Source organism: Solanum lycopersicum, chromosome 7 (assembly GCF_036512215.1).
Source record: "Solanum lycopersicum chromosome 7, SLM_r2.1".
In the NCBI taxonomy this organism is placed as follows: Eukaryota; Viridiplantae; Streptophyta; class Magnoliopsida; order Solanales; family Solanaceae; genus Solanum; species Solanum lycopersicum.
In genome coordinates, this window is record NC_090806.1 from 10,643,902 (window position 1) to 10,670,730 (window position 26,829).

A 26,829-nucleotide genomic window follows, 5' to 3' on the forward strand; every position below is an offset into this window, starting at 1 on the left:
CTAACCTCAAAAACGAGGTTTTTCGAACTATTTATAGAAAATAAAAACCTAATTAAACAAGGACTCTGTTTGCTGGAAATCTGCCAAAACGCGGCTGGGTCGACGGACCTCGCGACGGATCGTCATGGTCACGATGGACCGTCATGGACTCCGTCGTGCAATACTTATGCAATTTCTTCTGCTTCTCTTCATCATTACCCTCGACGGCAAGTTTGACGGACCGTCATAGGCACAACGGTCTGTCGAGGGCCCTCGTTTCAAAACACTTCAACTTTTAGAATATGGGTACTGGGATCACTTCTCTGAACTTCATGATGAATTTGCAGGACGGACCGTCATAGAAATGACGGACTGTCACAAGCTTCGTAACCCCACACTTGGTTAGACTTCCCCATCTTCCTTCAGCAGCTGCACTACGCTGCCACCTACGGACCGTCGCAAGCACGATGGACCGTCATAAGCTCTGTAGGTGGTCTCTTCTGCATTTCTTCGCTCAAAATCTCCGCATTCAGCTTTGGACAGATTTCCTGCAATAAAAGAGAAACTTATATAAAAATTAGCACAAAAAAGGATTTTGGACAGACTAAACTTAAGTACAAAGTATTAATTATACCGTGAAACCACGGTATATCACTACACCTATGTTGTCACATAGTTAATGGCTAAGGAGATTGTTACTAATTAACTTATTACATTGGAAAACAACAACTCAACTCACAAAGTGTAACCACCTCTTCTTCATATCCTCTTAGTGCTAGACATAACCCCCATGGATTCTAAACATTATAAACTATAGGTTAAGTATAAGTAGTGAACACCACATCTCAACTCACGAAGGGCATTCATCCTCCGATCTATCTTAGAAAGATCTGAGGATGTAGTGAGGTTTCTACTAGACAGTTCATCTCAACTCACGAAGAGTTTGCACCTCAAATCCCTCTAGTCACTCAACTTAGATTCACATAATCATATACTTCATTTAGACATAATCTAGGTCAAACATGCAATTCAAGATTATTAATACATAACAAAAGAATCATATTCATTACTTCATTTTACATATTAGGCCATCAATACTCACAATACGTACTCAATAATATCAAGTTCATCAATTAGACACAGTCACCAAGAAGGTGGACCGTACCACTCAAGAACAATTTACAATAAGAATCATATAATATAAGTAACTCACTATATAATCAATCCATTACCACCTAGAACTAATTTTCTTCAATATTTCATCATAATAAAGCCCTTAGGGCAGTATCTAAAACATAATAACAACACAAGAAAACCAAAGTTCATACCCTACAAAAATATGCTCATTTAACCTATTTCTTAAGTTAAAACTTTGAAATATGCATAAACATGAGTTCATTAGGGTTTTGAAATTATAATAATCAATTCATACTATAATAAAAACATTTTAATGATTAAAACACTTTTACAAGAAGACCCATGCTTAAAATCAAAGAAGAAGAAAATAGAGTTTGAAAACCCTTTTGAAATCTTTTGGAAATGACTCCTTGAATAGAAGAAGGTTCAAGAATGGATACCATACCTAAATGAGAAAGAAACCCACTAATTTTGGTGAAGAAACACGTCCAAACCAGCCCTTCTTTCCCTCCTTGAGTCTTAGCTCCAATAGTGACTTTGAGAGAGTTTTCTTTAGAGAGGAAGTTTGAATATTTGAAGTGAGGGGTTTTGTCAAGGTCTAGGACTTAAAACTAATCTAATATAACTTCAAAAAACTAAAAATATTGACCTAGGGTTATAAAATAACTGGTGTAAATTTACACAAAACACCCCAAGTTGGCATCAGACTAGATAGTGTTTGCTGACCACAAACGACAACTCTCAACAACAGACCGTCAATGAGTCGACGTCCCATTGATGATGGATCGTGGTTTGGGTATGAAAATCCCAAACCTGCATACCTTTATGTACAAATGACGGACCAGGTTAACGAGCCATTTCCTGGTCGACAGGCCGTCGATTGGCTCGTCGATGGACACTACTTTTGGGCAGTTTTGTCTAAGTGTTCGGGTCCTCTGCTAGGGCCCCTCGTGGGTCCTAGATGGAGTCTTACCCAGACTTTACCAAACATTCTAGGTCTTAGGAACATCCGACATCAATTTTTATTAAGACGAACACGTAAAACTCACTCAAACATATCAAGACACACCAACACTTTCTAAGGCACACCTTCCGAACGTCATGGGCGTTTGACCTCCAAAATTAATAAAAATTCACACACTGCCTAAGAACACTAAAGTAAATCATTTTAACTCCAAATTAACTCAAGAAACACTCACAGACTCTAGTTCATCTTAGTTTATTTTGGGGCATTACAGGGTCAATTGATTTCTTACCTTAAAGCCAGAAAGATGATATTCAAGGTTTATCTCTATAATCTAGTCCGGGTTAAAAATTCTAGCTCTAAAACCCCAACTCTTGAGTTAGTTACACTAGTCTGTGTGTTTCCATAAGATCTTCCCGGAGTCTCTCCTGAAAGGGAAATCGACTTTGGAATTAATCTCATTCCAGATACCCAACCTATTTCGATTCCTTCTTACAGAATGGATCCAACAGATCTTAAGGAATTTAAAGAACATTTGAAAGTCCTTCTAGATTAGGGCTTCATCAGACCTAGTATTTCACCATGGGGTGCACCAGTGTTGTTCGTAAAAAAAAGATGATTCTCTCTGAATGTGCATTGGTTATAGACAATTGAACAAGGTAACATTCAAGAATAAGTATCCCATCCCCAGAACAGATGACTTGTTTGACCAACATCAAGGTGCTGCCATTTCTCAAAGATAGACCTCAGATCGGGTTATCATCAGAGATAGTGACATTCCAAAAACAACCTTGAGAACTCGGTATGGTCATTATGAATTTGTAGTTATGTCGTTTGGACTAACCAATGCTCTTATAGCTTTCATGCATTTGATGAACAAATTGTTCAAATAGTTTTTGAATTTGTTTGTTATCATCTTTATTAATGATATCCTTATTTACTCTAGGAATGAGGAAGAACATGTGAGTCATTTGAGAATTGTTCTATAGACTCTCAATGATCGTGAGTTATTCACTAAGTTTAGAAAATGTGAGTTCTGGTTGCAATCCATTGCTTTCGTTGGTCACATTGTATCTAGCAAAAGGATCCTAGTGGCTTCACATAAGATAAATGTAGTGAAGCAATGGCCCAGATCGACCTCTGCTACAGATATCAGAAGTTTCTTAGTTTAGCAGGTTATTATAGAAGGTTCGTGGAAGTTTTTTCATCCATAGACTCAGCATTAACTAGGTTGACTCAGATTATGGTCAAGTTCCAATAGTCAGATGATTGTAGAAAAGCTTCACAGAATTCAAAACTAGATTGACTACCACTCCTGTCTTGAATCTACCAGAGGGTTCATATGGCTATGTGATCTATTGTGATGCATTCAAAGTTGTCCTAGGTTGTGTATTGATGCAGAGAGATAAGGTTATAACTTACGCCTCAAGACAACTTAAGGTTCATGAGAAGAACTATCCAACTCATGACCTCGAGCTTGCAGTAGTGGTGTTTGCACTCAAGATCTGGACACAATTCTTGTATGGTGTTCACGTAGATGTGTTCAATGATCATAAAAGCCTTCAGTATGTTTTCACCTAGAAAGAGTTGAATCTTCACTAGAGGAGATTGTTTGAGTTCCTTAAGGATTATGATATGAGTGTGCATTATCATCCCGGTAAGGAGAATGTAGTAATAGATGCTCTTAGCAGATTATCTATGGGTAGTGTGGCCCATGTTGAGGAAGAAAAAAAAAGAGATAATGAAGGATGTTCACAGGCTTGCTCGCGTAGGAGTTCACCTTATGAGCATATAAGACAGTGGTGTAACTGTTCAGAATGGGGCATAATCTTCTTTGGTAGTGGAGGTTAAGGAAAAGCAAGACATTGATCCAATATTTCTTAAACTTAAGGGTGCAGTCCACAATCAGAGAATGGAGGTTTTCTCCTAAGGGGTAGATGGTGTACTTCGCTACTAGGACAGATTGTGTGTTCGTGATGTAGTGAGTTGAGAAGGCATATCCTTGCAGAAGCCCATAACTCCAAATATTTTATTCATCTAGGTGCCACTAAGATGTACCGCGATTTGCGGGAAGTCTATTGGTAGAAAGGCATGAAGAGAGATATAGAAAACTTTGTGAGTAAGTTCCCCAATTGCCAGCAAATCAAGGTAAAACATCAAAAACCAGGAGGTATGACTCAAGAGATCGATATTCCTACTTGGAAGTGGGATGTGATCAATATGGATTTCATCACAGGGTCATCTTGCATTCGTAGACAACATGACTCAATTTGAGTGATAGTTGATAGGATGACTAAGTCTTCTCGTTTTTTAGCGGTCAAGACTACAAATTCGGTGGAGGACTATGCCAAGCTTTACATTAATGAAATTGTGAGGTTACATGGGGTTTCTTTTTCTATCATCTAATATAGAGGTCCTCAGTTTACCTCTCATTTCTGGATGTCATTTCAGAAGGGTCTTGGTATTCAAGTTAACCTTAGCACAACATTTCATCCATAGACGGATGGATAGGCAAAGCATACCATTCATACCTTAGAGGACATGTTGAGATCTTGTGTGATAGATTTCAAGGGTAGTTGGGATGATCACATTCCTCTTATTGAGTTCTCCTAACACCATAGCTACCATTCCAACATTAAGATGGCTCCTTATGAAGCTTTGTATGGGCATAGATGTAGATCTCTTATTGATTGGTTTGTAGTATGTCAAACAACTTTGATCAGGTTAGATTCAGTCCTTTATGCGATGGAGAAAGTGCAACTCATTAGAGATAGATTTAAGACATCCCAAAGTCGTCAGAAATCTTATGCAGATGTTAGAAGAAGGAAACTGGAGTTCCAAGTTGATGATTGGTTTTTTTCTGAAAGTCTCACCTATGAAAGGGGTGATGAGATTTTGCACGAAAGGGAAGCTCAGTCCTAGATATGTATGCCCTTACAAGATCTTGAAAAGGGTTGGAAAGGTGGCATATGAGTTAGAGTTACCAGCAGAATTAGCAGCAGTGCATCTGGTCTTCCACATCTCACTCTTGAAAAAGTGTCTTGGTGATCCAGCCTCTGTAGTGACATTAGAGAGTGTGGTGGTGAAGGATATTCTTTCTTATGAGGATGTACCAGCTGAGATTCTTGACAGTCAGTTTAGAAGGTTGAGAAATAAAGAAGTCGCTTCAGCCAAAGTTTTGTGGAGGAGTCAGTCCGTAGAGAAAACTATTTGGGAAGCAGAAGCAACCATGAAATCCAAGTATCTTCACCTCTTTCCTTCCGATTCCACTCCAGCTTGAGGTAATAGTTCCTCTTCAATTTTTCAGTCATTCATGCGTGAATTCAGCCTTAGAATCATGTTCCCTTAGTTTGTACTTGCATTTTCAACATATTTGCATGTTCTCAGAACTCAATTTAGTCAGAAACTCAATTCTCAATATTTAGTTGTAGGATTGAAACTCTCTTTCTCTATTTCAGCTAGTTTAGTCTTCATTTGAGGACGAATGTTCCCAAGGGGGAGGTAATACACTCCATATCCAAAATAGATGAAAAATCAGCTTTTCAAAAAATCTGCAGGTGCAGTCGATGGTTTCCATCAACGGCCCGTAGCCTGACCCACGGCATGTCCTACACATCCATTGATTGAGTCAGAAACCCCGAAAATCTCAGCCTAGGATAATTTGACTAGGTGTCGAACAACGAACGGACCTACGGTCCGTAGGTTAGACAACGATCCGTAGTCTGCGTCATCGATAAACACCCCATTTACCCACTCTATGACAAGAACCATGATTGACCAGCACGGTCCGTAGATGGACCTACAAGCCATAGATATGACCATAGGTAGAAATTAACAGATAGTTATGGGGGGAAATCTAGTTGGGTCAATTTCAATTGATCAGAACTCTTAGAATAAAATAATTTAGGTGTCCCATGACATACCCACATATTAATAATTTAATTAACCTTCCATAGCCACCAACCTTGCAAAAATCCGACCTCCGAGTAAAAGGTTATACCCGTTTTAGCAAAGGCCTGTCGAATAGACCCAACCTACGGACCCAAACGATGGAACGTTGATTAAATGACGGACCGTCAGTCCAAATTATCATTTGGTCCGACACCAATTGACTCAGGGGTCTTTTGATCTTTTCCCACTTCGTTTAAACCTTAAGATACATCGTTTTGACCCTAAATCATCATATTTTTGTTAGTTTAAGCCTAGAAACATAACTAAAACTTATCTTAGTCAAATCATTAATAAAAAACATAGAAAATTAGAAGCAAGAAAGAAGAAAAAAGTTCAAGAACCCTAGTTTAAGAACGCAGTAAGGCTCCAGCAGTTCTAGCCCCAAAACTTTGAAAATTTCTCTGTGAATTTCATCACCAGTATGTGGGATTTCATTAGTGGGTTCCTTTCACCCATTAGGTCCCTAGTTTTCAATCAGATTCTTGATTCCCATATCATGATTAGACCTAGGGTTTCTAGAACTTTAACAGAACTTTATGAATTTATTTGTTATATGTTCCAAATCAGATTATCATGTTATTACTCCGATTATTGCATGAATTTCAGATGCCTAGCTATGTATTTATTTAGTTCTTGAATTACACATGCTAGATCAGATATTTCAATTACTCAGTTATACATGCCTCAGTTATTAATGCATCATCATCAGATTAAATATTTCATTCTCAGTTTGCATGTCCAGTTTTTTGCTATCCAGTATTTACAAAACTCATTCGTAATCATTTAACTACATTATTCATTGGGAGTAACATAATACCGAGTTGAACTAGGGTTCAACGTACTCAATTTGTCCCTCTAGCCAAATAGGTTGTAAGTCTCCTGTGTGGGCAATAAATTTAGTGATCATGACAACATGCCCTTATACATCTGGTAGGGTATTTTGGGTCCTCTCGATGAGGCGTATGCATCGGACTCCACATTTAGCTCATGTGATTTTATTATCGGTTATTAGTAGCTCCCATAGTGTAATTCAGACTCTCTTGCATTGGCCATTTATCAATATATTCAGTATTCATTTTCAGCATGTTATAAATTGGTTATGGCATCTAGTTAGCTCATAATTTAGTATATCATATTCAAATTATTATACTTGCTCTTGTGCTTGTTCAGTTATGTTTTATTTAAGTTTTTGTCTATCGTACATGCTCAATACCTCAAGTACTGACGCATATGTGCGTTACATATTCTCGTGATGTAGGTTCAGGTTTTCAGCATCCAGATCACGCTTAGATGGATTATCGATCTCCAGTTTAGCAAATTCAGTAGTGAGTCCTAATTCTCTGAGGATAATAGTCATGAGTTTCTTTTCACTATTTAGTCCTTTAGTTTCAGTTTTTGATAGACTTAATTGGGTCTTGTCCCATCATTTCTAGTCAGTTAGACGCTTATTTTAGACATAGTTAGTTTCAACTTAGTATTGGATTAATAACTTCTTGTAATAAACTCATCAATATTTCATATATCTCAGTTATAAAATATGGGTACCCCCTATTATTTAGAATAAATTATAATTTAACTTCCACGTTTAGTTTATTATCTTTAGTATGCTCATAATCATGTCATCAGGGTTAGCTTGGGATCACTTGTAGTCTTAGGTTTCGTGTCCACATGTCGGGAGTAGCTCGGGGAGTGACATCGACTTCATTTAGAATGACTTATTCTGAAACTTTTAGACTCTAGGGTCTGTCTCCAAGTTTCTAACCTATCATTAAATCCACCATGGTCTCTCACTCAATACTATTTCATATGCGAAGAACACAAATTAGAGATATCCGCTTGAATATGTTGCATCAATTCGTCCATCACTAAGACAAATAAAAATGGGCTAAGGGTTGACCTCTAGTGCAACCCTAATGGTCGAGAAGTGTTTTGAGTCACCTCCAACAATTCTTACCTGGCTCTAACAATATTCTTATAAGATGGATGACTTTTGTAGTTGGCCGCCCTTACCTGAACTCAAATTGGTTCTCAAAGATAGGCACGCCCCTCCTCATATTTACCTTGACCACCATAACCTACATTTTTGTAGTATGGCTTAGTAACTTTATACCCCTATATTTGCAGTTTTGAATATAACCATTGCTTTTTGTGCAAGGGGATCAATGTAAATACCAGTATATTAGTGTACACAGAAAGAATACAAGGATCACCTTAAAATTGTGTTTCAGACACGGCAAGAACAATTGGTTTAGGCCAAGTTCATTAGGTGTGAATTTATTAATAGATTTGATGACACTTTTCGGAGATGTTGTATCTACGGATTGTATTATGCTAGATAGTAAAAAGACAGTAACAGTTCAAAAATAGCCAAGACACAAGATTTATAAAATGAAACCAACAAAAATTATACAGATTACAAGTGGTTGAGTTTGTTATCCAGCATAAAGATTTGATTCTTCAATTTGCAATGATGAATAAAATTACGCAATGACTACGTAGAAATTTTACCATTCGAGGTCATTCAGGAAAGAAAATGACGTAATAGATGCATTAAGAAGGAAATCCATGTGCTATTTGGCTTATCTCCTGCAAAGAGACTTTTGGCCTAAGATATGCGTAAACTTGAAGATGTAAGTATCAAATTAAGTTTGAGAAACTCATTCTTGATTTAGGAGGCATGAGTAGATCTTAGTTCCATATTTCATCCGAAGACAGACAGAAAATCTGAGTTTGTTATAAATTTGTATTCTTATTTCGGATGTTTAGGTACTATTAGCAAAATATTACTACGACTATGAAGTTCCCTCAAGAATTTACATGGCTCAGTATGAAGCCTTGTATAATAGGAAATGTCATTCTTTCATCAGACAATTTGAAGTTGTTGAGGCTAATGCATTGGAACTAGACTTGGTACAAGAAGCTCTATGAAAGGTCTAGCAAATCATACTGAGGATTCTCACAGTTCAAATAAGATAAAAGTCTTATGCGGATATTGTAACGACCCATTTAGTTGTTTTGAGCAAAAGACTTCGATTCTGGAAAAACTGGCAGAAACGACGGACCCCACGATGGAACGTCATGGGCACGACGGACCGTCGAGGGGGTCTCGTCCCAAAATACTTAGAAAATCTGAAATTGGGTACTGAAAATCAACTCTCTCAACTTTGTGATGGAATGGCAGGACGGACCGTCACAGGTGTGACGGACCGTCACAGGTGTGATGGACCGTCACAAACCCTTGGTGGAATTTTGGGTCTCTGAACTCTGCGACGACCTGCAAGACGGACCGTCGCAGGCACGACGGCCCGTCACAGGTTGCGCAAATCCCAGGCAGAGTCGGATTTTTTGTTAAGTTTTAAGGGACGTTTTTGACTATTCTTGCCTTAATTATAAAGTTCGTGGGTTTATATTAATAACTCAAATTTTTGAGGGGTTAAAAGAGGTAACCCTAAGTTAATTAGTGGGGTATTATTGCCATATTTTATTCTTAATTATATACTAATTAGGGTAAAAGAAAGCGGGTTGGAATAAGAAAATAGAAAGAACAAGAAGGGAGAGAGAGAAACGATCGAGAAGAGGAGGAAAACACCAAGCTTTGAGGATTAACTTGCTTGATTTCAATTCTTCGGTGGAGGTAGGTTATGGTTTTCATGCTTTCATAGTAAACTCTTAATAGAGAATGATATGTATTGGTAGTATTGTAAACCCTACTATATGCTTAATTGTATGTTTGCATGAATATGATTGTGTGATTGTGATAAGATGAGCATGATGAAAATATTGAATCTCAAATCTTGAAAGGAAACTTTAATATACATTATTAATAATGATGCCTTGGTATAGAAGAAGGCTTGATGAATTAAAGTAATAGGATTTGATGATGCCTTGGTATAGAGAAGGCCTGATGACTTACTGAATGATATTAGTGGATCGGGTGTCACGAACTGACACGTAGAATTAGGGGATCGGGTGTCACGAACCGACACGTAGAATTAGGGGATCGGGTGTCACGAACCGACACGTAGAATTAGGGGATCGGGTGTCACGAACCGACACATAGAATTAGGGGATCGGGTGTCACGAACTGACACGTAGAATTAGGGGATCGGGTGTCACGAACCGACACGTAGATATAGGGGATCGGAGTGTCACGTACCGACACAAGAGGAATAATGAATATGAGGGATCGGAGTGTCACATACCGACACAAGAGTATTAAAGATAATGAATCTGGAAAGATGATAATATACTTAATCTAATGAACATAATTCCCAAATGAGTATGGTGTTGAGGCTTGAGCCCTCATGGATGAACTTGATGGTACTTATTGATGATTATAATACTTGTTGTGGCTACATGTTGAGTTATATAGTTGATTTACGATAATATTGATATATATTGTCCCCTATTTTGAGTTGGCCGATGATATCTACTCAGTACCCGTGTTTTGTAGTGACCCCTACTTTTATGTTTTCTCCTTGTTTATTTGTGGAGTGCAACAAACGTGCCATCGTCTTCAACTCAACAGTAATTCAAGCCAGTCTTACTACATCGGAAATTCAGGGTGAGCTAATGCTTCTAACTTGGGCTGGATCTTCTTCTTCAAGTCTTGATGCCTTGAACTTCCGGCATGGACTAGCTTCTTATGTATTTTTAGCTTTTAGAATACTCTTAGTTTAGTCATTTGATTGTAGATGTTCTTGTGATGATGACTTCCAGATTTTGGGAATAATGATAAGTTTTGAGTTTTAGAAGTTGATTATTGAATTCGCTAATGAGTTTTAAGTCTTCCGCATTGTTTTCTATTATTTTGTTCGAAACGTTGGAGTTCAGATTGGTTGGTTCGCTCACATAGGAGGGTAAATGTGGGTGCCACTCACGACGCGATTTTGGTCGTGACAAACTTGGTATCAGAGCATTAGGTTCGTTGGTCTCATCACACAAGAACAGGTCTACTAGAGTCTTAAGGAACGGTAGGGGGACGCCTTTACTTTTCCTTGAGAGGCTATAAGACTTTAGGAAAAATTTCACTCTTTCATTCTTTCTTTCGTGCTACTACTTGAGTCCAATTGGTATCTAGGCGATACGAATTGGTATCTGACCATCTTCACTCTCTTTCGCAGATGGTTAGAACTAGAGCAACGACTACGCCAACACAACCGTCGGCCAGACAAGAAACAACTGAGCCAGCCACTGGGGCTGTGGCTCGAGGAAGAACAGCGGCAAGGGGCCGTGGAAGAGGTCGTGGGAGGACGTCCTCTAGAGGGAGAGGACAAGCACCTAGCCCATCTGATACTAAGGCAGTGACTCCTCCACCGACTGAGGAAGTAATAAGAGAAGGGGAGGATGGGGAAACTGAACAAGTGCAAAACGAGGAAATGCCACCCCAACCTACCCCAGAGATGATCAATCAGGTTCTGGCTTATCTTAGCGGGTTATCTTATCAAGGCCAGACACCCCCACTGTTCTCTACACCAGCACCTGAGGCTCCGGAGGTACAACATGTGGCTACTATGGCTCCCCGCATGGATGCTCCATTGGACATAGGCACATTTCCACGCCTTACTACTGGGCCTATAATGACAAATGATCAGCATGAACTTTTCAGTAAGTTCTTGAAATTGAAACCTCCAGTCTTCAAGGGTGCGGAATCTGAGGATGCTTATGATTTTCTGGTTGACTGTCACGAGCTACTACACAAGATGGGTATAGTAGAACGGTTTGGTGTGGAGTTTGTGACTTATCAGTTTCAAGGGAACGCCAAAATGTGGTGGCGGTCACATGTCGAGTGTCAACCAATAGAGGCACCACCTATGACTTGGGCCTCATTCTCTAGTTTGTTTATGGAGAAGTATATCCCCCGGACTTTGAGGGATCGGAAAAGGGATGAGTTCTTGAGCCTAGAGCAAGGTAGGACGTCGGTTAATGCTTATGAGGCTAAGTTTCGTGCGCTATCCAGATATGCCACTCAACTCTGTTTCAGTCCTCAAGAGCGGATTCACCGGTTTGTGAAGGGGTTGAGGTCAGAATTGCGGATTTCGGCCTTACAGATAGCGGCAACGGCAAAATCCTTCTAAGAGGTGGTAGACTTTGTGATAGAAGTGGAAGGAGTGAAGCCAGACGACTTCACCACAACACCGACATCAAAAAGGCTTCGAAAGAGAGGTGAGTTTAATGGTTCTTACACTAGAGGACAAGGTTCGGGAAGTTATTCAGTCTTCACTACAGACTGTAGTTGGGGGACCACCTCAGACCGGTCAACACTTCTCCGAGGGGCATATGATCGACTCCAAAGAATGTTATGGATGTGGGGAGATTGGACATATTAGGAGAAATTGTCCCAGACCAAGTTACAGACCCCCAATAACTAGAGGTAGAGGTGGTCATGGTAGAGGCCGTTTTTCTGGAGGGCATGGTGGTCGAGGTAATAGTGGTCACCAAAACGGCAGAGGTAATGGGCAAACTGGGGCCACTACATCACAACATGGTAGGGGCAACGGACAGACAAACGATAGGGCCCATTGTTACGCTTTCCCTGGGCGGTCTGAAGCGGAGGCATCTGATGCTGTCATCACAGGTAATCTTCTGGTTTGTGATTGCATGGCTTCTGTATTTTTTGATCCTGGATCCACGTTTTCGTATGTATCTTACTCATTTGCTAATGGTCTAAATTTACATTGTGAATTACTTGATATGCCTATCCGTGTCTCTACTCCGGTGGGTGAGTCTGTGGTAGTTGAAAAGATATATAGGTCTTGTTTGGTAAACTTTGTGGGGAGCAACACTTATGTAGATTTGGTTATCTTAGAAATGGATGATTTTGATGTGATTCTGGGTATGACTTGGCTTTCTCCGCAATTTGCAATCTTGGATTGTAATGCTAAAACGGTGACGTTAGCCAAGCCTGGGACAGACCCGTTAGTGTGGGAGGGTGACTACACTTCCAATCCGGTCCGCATCGTCTCCTTTCTTCGTGCTAAGAAAATGATTAGTAAAGGGTGTTTAGCTTTCTTGTCACATCTCAAGGATGACACTACCCAAGTACCTTCGATTGAGTCGGTTTCAGTAGTTCGTGAGTTTCTGGATGTGTTCCCTGCAGATCTTCCTGGTATGCCACCGGATAGGGATATTGACTTCTGTATTGATCTTGAACCCGTTACTCGCCCCATTTCTATACCCCCTTATAGAATGGCTCCCGCGGAGTTAAGAGAGTTAAAAGCACAACTTCAAGAGTTATTGAACAAAGGCTTCATTAGACCAAGTGCATCTCCTTGGGGTGCTCCGGTTTTGTTTGTAAAGAAGAAGGATGGGAGTTTTCGGATGTGCATAGATTACAGACAACTGAATAAAGTAACTATTAAGAACAAGTACCCTCTTCCCCTCATTGATGATTTGTTCGATCAGTTACAAGGTGCTTGTGTCTTATCTAAGATTGACTTGAGATCCGGTTATCATCAATTGAAAATACAGGCAACGGATGTGCCAAAGATTGCTTTTCGAACAAGGTATGGGCATTACGAATTTGTAGTGATGTCCTTTGGTCTTACGAATGCCCCTGCTGCGTTCATGAGCTTGATGAACGGGATTTTTAATCCATATTTGGACCTCTTCGTGATCGTATTTATTGATGATATATTTGTATACTCAAAGAGCAAGAAGGAACATGAAGAGCATTTGAGAATGGTATTGGAAATGTTGAGGGAGAAAAAGCTTTATGCCAAGTTCTCTAAATGTGAGTTTTGGCTAGATGCGGTGTCCTTCTTGGGGAACGTGGTTTCTAAGGATGGAGTGATGGTGGATCCTTCTAAGATTGAGACAGTGAAGAATTGGGTAAGACCCACTAATGTGTCAGAAATAAGGAGCTTTGTTGGGTTAGCTAGATACTACCACCGATTTGTCAAGGGATTCTCTTCTATTGCTTCCCAATTGATGAACTTGACTAAGCAGAATGTCCCATTTGTATGGTCGGATGAATGTGAGGAAAGCTTTCAGAAGCTCAAGACTTTGTTGACTACCGCACCTATCCTTACCTTACCAGTAGAGGGTAAGAACTTCATTGTTTACGGTGATGCATCCTATCGGGTTTGGGTGCAGTACTAATGCAAGAGAAGAGTGTGATTGCTTATGCTTCGAGGCAATTAAAAGTGCATGAACGTAACTACCCAACTCATGATTTGGAATTGGCTGCGGTAGTGTTTGCATTAAAGCAATGGAGACACTATTTATATGGGGTTAAGTGAGAGGTCTACACGGATCATCGTAGCCTTCAGTATGTCTTTACTCAGAAAGATTTGAACTTGAGACAGAGAAGATGGATGGAACTACTGAAGGACTACGACATCACCATTTTGTATCATCCAGGGAAGGCGAATGTTGTGGCGGATGCTTTAAGTAGAAAAGCGGGAAGCATGGGAAGTCTAGCTCACTTGCAAGCCTCTAGACGCCCATTAGCTAGAGAGGTTCAGACTCTAGCTAACGACTTGATGAGATTAGAAGTAAATGAGAAGGGAGGATTGTTGGCTTCTGTGGAGTCAAGATCTTCTTTTCTTGACAAAATTAAGGGAAAATAGTTTGATGATGAGAAACTAAGAAGAATTCAAGATAAAGTATTGCGAGGGGAGGCTAAGGAAGCACAAATCGATGAGGAAGGTGTTTTGAGAATCAAGGGAAGGGTATGTGTACCCCGCATCGATGATTTGATCAACACTATTCTGACAGAGGCTCATAGTTCAAGGTGTTCTATACATCCGGGTGCAACCACGATGTATCGTGACCTAAAACAACACTTTTGGTGGAGTAGAATGAAGCGTGATATTGTTGACTTTATTGCTAAGTGTCCAAACTGTCAACAAGTAAAGTAGGAACACCAAAGGCCCGGAGGAACACTTCAGAGAATGCCCATTCCAGAATGGAAATGGGAAAGAATTGCAATGGATTTTGTGGTTGGTCTTCCGAAGACAATGTGTAAGTATGACTCCATTTGGGTGATTGTTGATAGGTTGACTAAATCTGCTCATTTCATTCCGGTCAAGGTGACTTATAATGCAGAAAAGTTAGCCAAACTTTACATCTCGGAAGTGGTGCGATTGCATGGGGTTCCACTATCCATCATATCAGATAGAGGTACGCAGTTTACTTCTAAGTTTTGGAAAACATTGCATGCGGAATTGGGTACTAGGTTGGACCTTAGTACTGCGTTCCATCCTCAGACCGATGGCCAGTCTGAAAGGACGATTCAAGTGTTGGAGGATATGCTTCGTGCGTGTGTGATAGAGTTTGGTGGTCACTGGGATAGCTTCCTACCCTTAGCGGAGTTTTCATACAACAACAGCTATCACTCAAGTATTGATATGGCCCCATTTGAAGCATTGTATGGGAGGAGATGTAGGTCTCCCATTGGTTGGTTTGATTCGTTCGAGGTTAGACCTTGGGGTACTGACCTTTTGAGGGATTCGATGGAAAAAGTGAAGTCTATTAAAGAAAAGCTTCTAGCGGCGCAAAGTAGGCAAAAAGAATATGCAGATCGAAAGGTTAGAGACTTAGAGTTCATGGAAGGTGAACAAGTCTTGTTGAAAGTTTCGCCCATGAAAGGGGTGATGCGGTTTGGAAAAAGGGGTAAACTAAGTCCAAGGTACATTGCACCATTTGAAGTACTCAAGCGAGTAGGGGAAGTGGCTTATGAGTTAGCCTTGCCCCCAGGGCTGTCCGGAGTACATCCGGTATTCCATGTGTCGATGTTGAAAAGATATCATGGGGATGGAAATTACATTATCCGTTGGGATTCAGTTTTTACTTGATGAGAACTTGTCTTCTGAGGAGGAGCCTGTTGCTATTTTAGATAGAGAAGTTCACAAGTTGAGGTCAAGAGAGATTGCGTCCATCACGGTGCAATGGAAGAATCGACCGGTTGAAGAAGCCACTTGGGAGAAGGAGGCGGATATGCGAGAAAAATACCCATACCTGTTTACAGATTCAGGTACTCCTTTTCACCCTTGTTTTCCTTCTTTTGATCGTTCGGGGACGAACGATGGGTAAATTGGTATCTAATGTAACGACCCGTTTAGTCATTTTGAGCAACAGACTTCGATTCTGGAAAAACTGGCAGAAACGACGGACCCCATGACGAAACGTCATGGGCACGACGGACTGTCGAGGGGGTCTCGTCCCAAAATACTTAGAAAATCTGAAATTGGGTACTGAAAATCAACTCTCTGAACTTTGTGACGGAATGGCAGGACGGACCGTCACAGGTGTGACGGACCGTCACAAACCCTTGGTGGAAATTTGGGTCTCTGAACTCTGCGACGACCTGCAGGACGGACCGTCGCAGGCACGACGGCCCATCACAGGTTGCGCAAATCCCAGGCAGAGTCGGATTTCTTGTTAAGTTTTAAGGGACGTTTTTGACTATTCTTGCCTTAATTATAAAGTTCGTGGGTTTATATTAATAACTCAAATTTTTGAGGGGTTAAAAGAGGTAACCCTAAGTTAATTAGTGGGGTATTATTGCCATCTTTTATTCTTAATTATATACTAATTAGGGTAAAAGAAAGAGGGTTGAAATAAGAAAATAGAAAGAACAAGAAGGGAGAGAGAGAAACGATCGAGAAGAGGAGGAAAACACCAAGCTTTGAGGATTAACTTGCTTGATTTCAATTCTTCGGTGGAGGTAGGTTATGGTTTACATGCTTTCATAGTAAACTCTTAATAGAGAATGATATGTATTGGTAGTATTGTAAACCCTACTATATGCTTAATTGTATGTTTGCATGAATATGATTGTGTGATTGTGATAAGATGAGCATGATGAAAATATTGAATCTCAAATCTTGAAAGGAAACTTTAATATACATTATTAATAATGATGCCTTGGTATAGAAGAAGGCTTGATGAATTAAAGTAATGGGATTTGATGATGCCTTGGTATAGAGAAGGCCTGATGATTTACTAAATGATATTAGTGGATCAGGTGTCACGAACTGACACGTAGAATTAGGGGATTGGGTGTCACGAACCGACACGTAGAATTAGGGGATCGGGTGTCACGAACCGACACGTAGAATTAGGGGATCGGATGTCACGAACCGACACGTAGAATTAGGGGATCGGGTGTCACGAACTGACACGTAGAATTAGGGGATCGGGTGTCACGAACCGACACGTAGATATAGGGGATCGGAGTGTCATGTACCGACACAAGAGGAATAATGAATATGAGGGATCGGAGTGTCACGTACCGACACAAGAGTATTAAAGATAATGAATCTGGAAAGATGATAATATACTTAATCTATTGAACATAATTCCCAAATGAGTATGGTGTTGAGGCTTGAGCCCTCATGGATGAACTTGATGGTACTTATTGATGATTATAATACTTGTTGTGTCTACATGTTGAGTTATATAGTTGATTTACGATAACATTGATATATATTGTCCCCTATTTTGAGTTGGCTGATGATATCTACTCAGTACCCGTGTTTTGTAGTGACCCCTACTTTTATGTTTTCTTCTTGTTTATTTGTGGAGTGCAGCAAACGTGCCATCGTCTTCAACTCAATAGTAATTCAAGCCAGTCTTACTAAATCGGAAATTCAGGGTGAGCTAATGCTTCTAGCTTGGACTGGATCTTCTTCTTCAAGTCTTGATGCCTTGAACTTCCGGCATGGACTAGCTTCTTATGTATTTTTAGCTTTTAGAATACTCTTAGTTTAGTCATTTGATTGTAGATGTTCTTGTGATGATGACTTCCAGATTTTGGGAATAATGATAAGTTTTGAGTTTTAGAAGTTGATTATTGAATTCGCTAATGAGTTTTAAGTCTTCCGCATTGTTTTCTATTATTTTGTTCGAAACGTTGGAGTTCAGATTGGTTGGTTCGCTCACATAGGAGGGTAAATGTGGGTGCCACTCACGACGCGATTTGGGTCGTGACAGATATGTGAAGAAAAAACTTGGGGGTCTATAGTAATGCAAGTAATGCATGGATTAGTAATGAGGGATTAGCAATTGAGGGTTAATTGCTAACATCCTTTTATTTTTGAACTCCTAGATTAGTGACATCAATCATTTTTATTAGTGTCATGAGTATTTTTCTTTTTCTCTAAAATAACAATAAGAATTGCTTGGAACACTCTATCCTTGGTCATGATCCTAAATTGGGCCGTGATATGACAATACAAGGAAATAAATTTGCGTAAATGAGAACTCCACCAAATGAAGGGTATATTAGTTCTACTGATAATTCTGAAGCAACAAAAAATTGGCAAAATATATGAAAACAATAAATATAAATTAAAGTTCACATTAAAAGCTAAAAGGTAATTATCACAAAATACTTTTTAGACCATAGGGCAAACAAATTCAAATTTATATTGGTTCAACATCTATTTCTCATCTTCGTTAGATTCATCAACTAGCTATGATTGTTGCATTCTATGACAGTTGAAGGAAGTGATCATTCAGTAGCTTCACCTTCTTCCATATTTTCATCTTAATCATCATCAATATTAATCACATCCGCTTTAATTAACGCCTATCATTTTTGTTCCTTCCCTACATCAACATATTTTTCATTTTTTCCCTTACAACATCCGAGCATTGTTTACATTCCTATCAATTTATAGACTTGTGACTAGTCTTAAACTTCGCTTTCGCATTTGCAGATAGACTTAGTATTATTGTGTTACGAATATCTACTGAGGAAGATATTACTTGTTTGGTTGATATTAATTGGTTTTATAGTTGATTCTGACACAACAAAATTTCTTGGATATCCCTAAAGTGGAGAAAATCTATCTGATTTTCTTTTAATTATCCATAAGCATTGCTTTGAACACTAGCTTTTAATCACGAGTCATGGTCCTAAATTGGATAGTCACATGAGAATACAAGGAATAAATGTAATTATTAGATCTTTGACCTTAAGGTTGGGTTTGCTCTGAGAATTCTTCTTGGTTGCACTATTAGTTGGTTCCCACTTGAACGTAGAACCCTCATCGTCATTCAATATCATTTTGTGCTCATTTCATCCACTAGTTGCAGAGATCACTGTAGTATATCATCATCAGTTGAGTCATAAGTTGGAAGATCATCCATAATATATTTTGTAGTAACAAAGCAAAGTTGAAATAAATATCCAAGAATTAGAAGGATATGAGTAAAAGTTGTAGCATTCAAACTATTGCACTATGGGAAATTTTTCTCCGATCAAACTATATATATTTAATCTAAACGTTTTTCTTATTACTGCTACAAATATATGAACTACCTCAATCTTATAATTTAGTTTGAAATTAAAGGTCAAGTATTCCAACAATAAACCAAAATGCTACAAGCTTCAACTCTAATGTTTTGATTTTACATTGAGAGACGAGAACCAAGATGTAGAAGTAATGGAGCTCCTGAAACAAAACAAGTTAATAGAACCAGAGTCTTAAAATTTGTACAAACTACAAAAAAAAAACAAATTTGAGCATTACCTGTCATCCCAATCTTCCCAGACATGGTTGTACTCCTGAGCAAAGATAAAAAAAAGGGAACATAAGTATAACGTACGAGACTGACAGATTCATATTGAATTTAGAAGCATATACCAAAATCCCTTAAGATTGTGTATCAATGTGAGAGGATTAGATCACATTGCTAATTCAAAACACTTCACTAGTGAGGCTTATCAATATCAATGAGAAACAAAATATATAGTCCCCTTGATCAACTATGTTTAGATGGAAAAACAGAAGAACACATCTTTTACAAAGACATCAATTGTTGTGCTTCAAATTCAAACATAATAAGCAATAATCATTTATCTTTTTCTTTTTATTGGAGCATTAAGATTTATCCTGAACGACTTTCCTTTTCAGCTTCAAATGGAACACAATGAGTTTGACACAAGGATACACCATACTACAACATGTGACTTACGGATTGCAGTGTGTGATAAGCGAATTCAATCTATATGCATAAATCATTACTTGTTTGTTGTATAAAATCAAGGAAGAAGGAACATGTGATATGATACTACAAAGGGTATTCCAAAAATAACAATTCATTATAAAGTTAAGTTACCAAAATTTTCGAGACTTGGCACCCAGAAATAATGAACAATTTGCAACTCCACACAGACAACAAACATTTGCACTCCCGTACCACTCAAAATTGTATTCATATGTCAACTCCATTCCAAGGGTAGGTATATTTAAATGGGCGAAACAAGGGTAGGTATAGTTGAATGGAGATGACATATGAATATAATTTTGACTGGTATCGAGGTGCAAATGTTCGTTGTCTGTGTGGAGCTGCAAACTGTTCTTTATTTCTGTGTGCCAACTCTCTACGATTTTGGGTAACTTAAGTTTCTTATGAATTTCTATTTTTGAATGCCCTTTGTAGAATCATATCACATGTTCCTTCTTCCTAGATTTTAGAAAACAAACAAAGTAATGATTTATGCATAGAGATTGAATTTGCTTGTCACACATTACATTCCCTATGTCACATGTTGAAGTATGGTTTATCCTTGTCAAACTCAGTGTGTTGCATTTGAAGCTGAAAAGGAAAGTCGTTTAGGATAAATATTATTTCTATGATAAAAAGAAAAAGAAAAATTCTAATTGCTTATTATGTTTGAATTTAAAGCACAACAATTAGTGTCTTTGTTGTAAATGTCTTCTTCTCTTTTTCCATCTAAGACATAGTTGATCAATGGGTCAATAGATTTTGTTTCTTGTTGATATTGATAAGCCTCATTGTTGAAGTGTTTTGAAATAGTACTGTGTTCTAATCCTGAGACATTGACACCCAATCTTATAGGATTTTGGTATATGCTTCTAAATTCTATATAAATCCGTTAGTCTCATATCTTATTCTTTTGTTCCATTTTTTTTATCTTTGCTCAGGAGTACAACCTTGTCTGGGAATATGGTGATGACAGGTAATGCTCACTTTTTTTTGTAGTTTGTACAAATCTTTAGACTCTGGTTCTATTAACTTTATTTGTTTCAGGAGATCCATTACTTCTTCATCTTGATTCCTGTTTCTCGATGTGAAAGAGAAACATTAGAGTTAAAGCTTGCATCATTTTGGTTTACTGTTGGATGACTTAACCATTATTTTTTAAATAAATGATAAGATTGACGTAGTTCATTTATTTGTAAAAGTAATAAGAACAACTTTTAGGTCAAATATCGATAATTTGATCACAGTAAAATTGCCCGTGATACCATAGTTTGAATGCTACAACTTTTACTCATTTCATTCTAATTCTTGTATATTTATTTCAATTTGGCCTTATTACTGCAGATATATCATGGATAATCTTCCAATTTATGACTCAACTGATGTCGAATCTGCTTTAGTGATCTCTGGAACTAGTGAAGGAAATGAGAACACAGAGATATTGAATGATAGTGAGGGGGTCTACGTTCAAGTTGGAACCAACAAATAGGGTAATTAAGAAGATGACTCAGCGAAAACCCAAGTTGAAGGTCAAATATCTCATTCTTACTTTTATTCTTTGTATTCTCATGTCACGATCCAGTTTAGGACCACGACTGGCGCTTAGAATCTAGTGTAAAGGCAATGCTTATTGGTAACTTTTAGAAAATGGGACAGATTTTCTTCATTTAATAGCAATCCAAATATTTTAGTTGTCTCAGAATCAACAATAAAACCTATAAATATCAACCAAACAAGTAATAATATCATCAATAGCCATTCAGAACAAAATAATACTAAGTTCATCATCAAATGCGAAAGTGAAATCTTAGACTAGTCACAAGTCTATAAATGGATAAACAAGGAGTATTACCTTGAGCATATAGAGTAGTGGTTCAAGTCCAAATATATGCTCAAGTTTCTTAACAGGTCCTTTGAAGTAGTTGAAATTGATTAGTGATCTCTCTTTGCAAATACTTTGTTGGTGTATGTAAGTATAGTAGGTAGTCGTGTTCTATTCTCCCTTTCTCATCTTCTCTTCATTTAGTAGTACTGGCATAATATTTTAATCTTCATTTTTACTAATAATTTTTACTTCAATTGCTATGTTTATCTTTTTTATTATGTCTTTGATCTTAAAAGCTATTTAAAACTGATGACCCGGGTTGGAAATATTGGAAAAGAACAAGTAAGACCAATAAGTCCGCCAGTTGAGTGTAAATTTTGTAAAAAAAGTTAATAATGGAGGAATCTTTCGTCATAAACAACTCCTCATTGGTACTTGCATGGACGTCTCATGCTGTGAACAATGCCCCAATGCTGTAAGGGAAGAAATGAAGAAATATGTTGATGTAAAGAAGGAAAAAAACTCCAGGCATTACTTCAAGCGGATGTGACTAATACTGGTGATGGTAAAATGAATATATGAAAAAAGTTGAATCTAATGAATAGTCACTTACTTAAATATTCATAGAATGCAACAATCATTGCTAGTTGATGAAGCTGAGGAAGATGAGAAATAGATGTTGAACCATTATAAATTTGATTTTATTAGTCCTATGGTCTGTGGAGGATTTTGTGATGACTACCTTTAAGCTTTAATGTGAACTTTAGCTTATATTTATTGTCTCCATTTATTTAGAAGTTTTTGTGTTGCTTCTGAATTATATGTAAAGCTAATATACCCTTCACTTGGTGGAATTCTAATTTATACAAATTCATTCCACGTACTCTCATGTCACGAACCGATTTAGGATCATGACTAGCGCTTAGTTGCAAGTGTTCCAAGTAATTCTTATTGGTGTATTAGAGAAAAAGAATACTACTCATCACACTAATAAAATGATCGATGTCGCTACTTTAGGAGTTCAAAAGTTAAAGGATGTTAGCAATAAACTCTCCGTTGCTAATCCCTTCATTACTAATCCATGCATTACTTGCATTAATAACGACCTCTAAGTGTTTTCTTCACTTATCCGCATAAGACTTTTATCTTATTTGAACTTTGAGCATCCTCTGTCTGATTTGGGAGACCTTGCACAAACCTTCCTGTACCAAGTCTAATCCTGATACATTAGCCTCACCAACTTCAAACTGTTTGATGAAATAATTACATATAGGCTTCCTATCGAGCAATCTAAACGCTTGACTTAAATTCATAGTCGTAGGAAAATTTTGCAAATTGTATGTAAACATCCAAAATAAGAATGCAAGCTCTTAACAAACACAAATTTTCCGTCTGTCTCTGGATGAAATATGAAACTAAGATCTACTCATGTATCCATAATGAAGAATGATTTTCTCAAACTGAATTTGATATTTATCTCTTCAAGTTTATGCATATCTTAGGCCAAAAGTCTCTTTGCAGGAGATGAGCCAAATAGCCCATGAATTTCCTTCTTAATGCATCTGCCACATCATTTTCTTTGTTGAAGTACACCGAATGGTAAAATTCTACGTACTCATTGACTAATTTTATTCATCATTGTAAAATGAAGAATCAAATCTTTCCGGTGGATAAGAAATTCAACTACTTATGTTCTGTATAAATCATGTTTGTTTCAATGTTTAAATCTCATGGGTCTTGGACATTTTTGAATTGCTACTTTCTTTTTACTATACACCATGATCCAATCCTTAGATACAACATCCCCTAAAATTGTCATCAAATTTTGTACAAAATTCGCACCTGAGAACTTCGCCTAAGGTTATTGTTTTTGCAGTGTTTGAAATAAATTTTGAAATGATCCTTGTATTATTAATGCGTACACAAATATACCGGTATTTACATTTATCCACTTGTAAAAAAAGCATTGGTGATATTCAAAACTACAACAAATATAGGGGTATGATGTTACTAAGCCACACTATGAAAGTGTGGGAGATGGTGGTCAAGGTAAATATGAGGAGGGGTGTGCCTATCTCCGAGAACCAATTAGAGTTCAGGTCAGGGAAGCCAACTACAAAAGTCATCCATCTAATAAGGATATTGTTAAAGCTAGGTAAGAAACGTTTGAGTTGACTTAAAACACTTCTCGATCATGATAGGGTTGCACTAGAGATCAACCCTTAGCCCATTTTTATTTACCTTAGCGATGGATGAATTGACGCAACATATTCAAGTGGATGTGTTTGTTTTGTGTTATTTGCATATGACATAGTATCGATTGAAAGACCCATGGTAGATTTAATAATTGATTAGAAGTTTCGAGACATACCCTAGAGTCCAAAAGTTTCAGGTTAAGCCACGCTAAATGAAGTGGATGTGGAATTGAAGTTCAATAAACAAGTCATACTCAAGGGAAGAAGTTTCAAGTACCTTGGGTCACCCCCACCTTTTCTTAATGTGATAGAGTGGTGCTTTGACATACACAGTTGTATGGGGAAGACTGCTTCCATATCAAGAACGCACACACTCAGATTGATGTGTAGGAATACTAGGAGTGACAGGATTTGGAACAAAGCTATACAAGACAATTTATCAGTGACCTCCATGATTGACAAGATGAGGGTAGCAATTTTGAGATGTTCGAGCATGTGAAGAAGAGGTGCGGGAAGCTCCAGGTTAGTAGGTGCGCGAGTTTGGATATAATAGATTTTTAGCAATGGTATAGATAGGTCAAAGAAAATTTAGGAAGGTGATTAGATGGGACGTGACACATCTTCAACTTACTAAAGATATGACTTTAGATAAGAAGGTTTGGCGGTCGAGGATTGCAATAAGGACAGTATGTGGCTGAGTGTTTTAGGTACTGCTGCTCTGTTTTGCTATCCTTTTTTGTTCTGTTCTGTTTTATTATACAAATATTTTTGTTTATGTGCTTTTATTTTCTGGTTATTTTTCTTAACACATATTAAAATATAGTGCTAATTATTTTTCTTTGATCTTAACAACAACTAAAAATGCTTGATAAAAATGTACACCTAGTATTTTTTACTTCCTTACTAACTCATCATTCATTCCTATCTTATGCAGATTCTGGTCAAAGATCTTCCTAATGACATTTTTAATAGTGTCTTGTTATCCATGCAATGATTGTGGTTAATAGTGTCTTATCAGCCATGCAAGGATTCTGGTCAAAGATCTTCATAATGCCAAAAAAAAATATTACAAATAATAGAATTTAAGTGAAAAAGGTTTCTATGGAATGGTGAAGTACAAAATAAAGGGAACTTATTTATATCTTGTGAAACAATTTGCTTCCCAAAGGCTTTTAAAGGACTCAATATCACTGATATATATGTGTGGAATGAGGAAGCTATATTAAATCATATGTGGAACGCTACATGAAAATGGAAAAATTATGAATTGTGTGGGTTCATACCATTTATCTAAAGGGTTAACATCATGAGAGGTGGAAATCAAGCAAGTCTCATGGATTCTAAAATAAAATTATCAAGGCAGTACAATGTCTTAAAGAGATGGATTTACAAGTACCTAAAATCATGGAGGAAGAAAATTTCAACATTAAAGAAATATATACGAAAAGGAGAGTACAACAAGGACTCATGGAAAAGATTCACTTTCAACAATCCTTGCATTCCTAAATGGGTATTTGCACTACATGTGGCTATACACCAAAGAAAGACTAAGCAACTGAGGAATTATTGATGCAGTTGTATGTTAATTATGCAAGGTAATAATTGAAACACATCAATACCTATTTTTCACCTATTCACTCTCAAAATAGATATGACAAAAAATGCTTAGTTGGTTACTCGTCACAGGGGGAAGCACTGGATGGAATGAGGAGCTAGAATGGGCCACAGTCCATGCTACTAGCAAATCTACTATGGCTTATGCATACAAATTTCCCTAGAAGAAGCAATATATCATATATGGCAAGAAAGGAAGCATAGGTGTATTTGTTCCAACATAAAGAGAGGATCCCACACATGATCAACCGACTAATTATCCAAGATATACATCATAGATATACCATGATACCTAGGCTAACACGATAAATACATAGTCTTAATTTATATCTTTAAAAAAGTATGTGAAGAAGATTTATAAGTATTAGGGATTTGAAACTAGAACATGTTCCTATCCAGAGTTCCAAATTGTGTAGAAAAACACATCTTGTAATTAATAAGATTTTACAGTTATGAAAAAATTGTATTTGGATTGGTGAAATGTAGTTTAAGACCTTAAGGTAAATTAGATGTAATTTCTTTATTTGAGAATCAAATAATGATCAAATTTAGCTGATTTTTGGTTCATGATTTTTCATACGATGGCAAATCTAATTTTGAAATCAATTTTTAATTTTTTAATCTAGGGGCTCTGGGTTGTCTCTGTGAGTACATAAATATGGGTGTTGACATACCTCACCTCCAAAATGAGTTTCATGGTTAAATCCAACAAAAAGTTCATCTTGATCTCCAAACACCTCCACTGGATTTCAGATCTACAAAAAGGAAAAAGTAAGGTCAAGAATAGTTGAGAGTGGATAAAAATAAGGTTAATTTACCTTTGCAAGCTCATACATCTTCTTATTTTCCATGATGAATAATGTTAAGGACCCTAAAATGCAGCACGAGAAAATAAAGGATGAAGGGATCCAAAAAACATGGAAGCGGCGGAGTACATAAAAGTCAGAACTAGAGAGCTTTCTTAAGAAAATCCTATTTTAAGGAATGGAAACTTTTTGGTCATCAAGACCTAGATGAGTTGTCCTTTTATTTCCATTTTTGGGGTATTTGGTATTTAGTCTAAATTGGGTTATTATTTGGCCTATTTGTGTATGATACTTCTTTATGTGAAATAAACACACCATTGGTCAATAAAATATTTTAAATGTAAAAATATGGGTGCTGATAGGCTTGTATACTCATATAGAGTATACTTAATAAAGTAG

General features: G+C 37.6%; 1 long non-coding RNA gene across 2 annotated transcripts; it reads right to left on the bottom strand.

Moving 5' to 3' along the window:
- LOC138337455 (uncharacterized) lies at nucleotides 1-26,600 on the bottom strand. Of its 2 annotated transcripts, XR_011210865.1 has the most exons (4): nucleotides 26,443-26,600; nucleotides 26,299-26,379; nucleotides 19,513-19,547; nucleotides 19,241-19,434 (listed from the first exon to the last, which is right to left on the bottom strand). It is a non-coding gene; the product is annotated as an uncharacterized lncRNA (long non-coding RNA). The 2 variants fall into 2 exon arrangements; XR_011210866.1 differs by lacking the exons at nucleotides 19,241-19,434; nucleotides 19,513-19,547 and adding an exon at nucleotides 1-527.
- Between the last annotated feature and the right edge of the window lie 229 nt (nucleotides 26,601-26,829).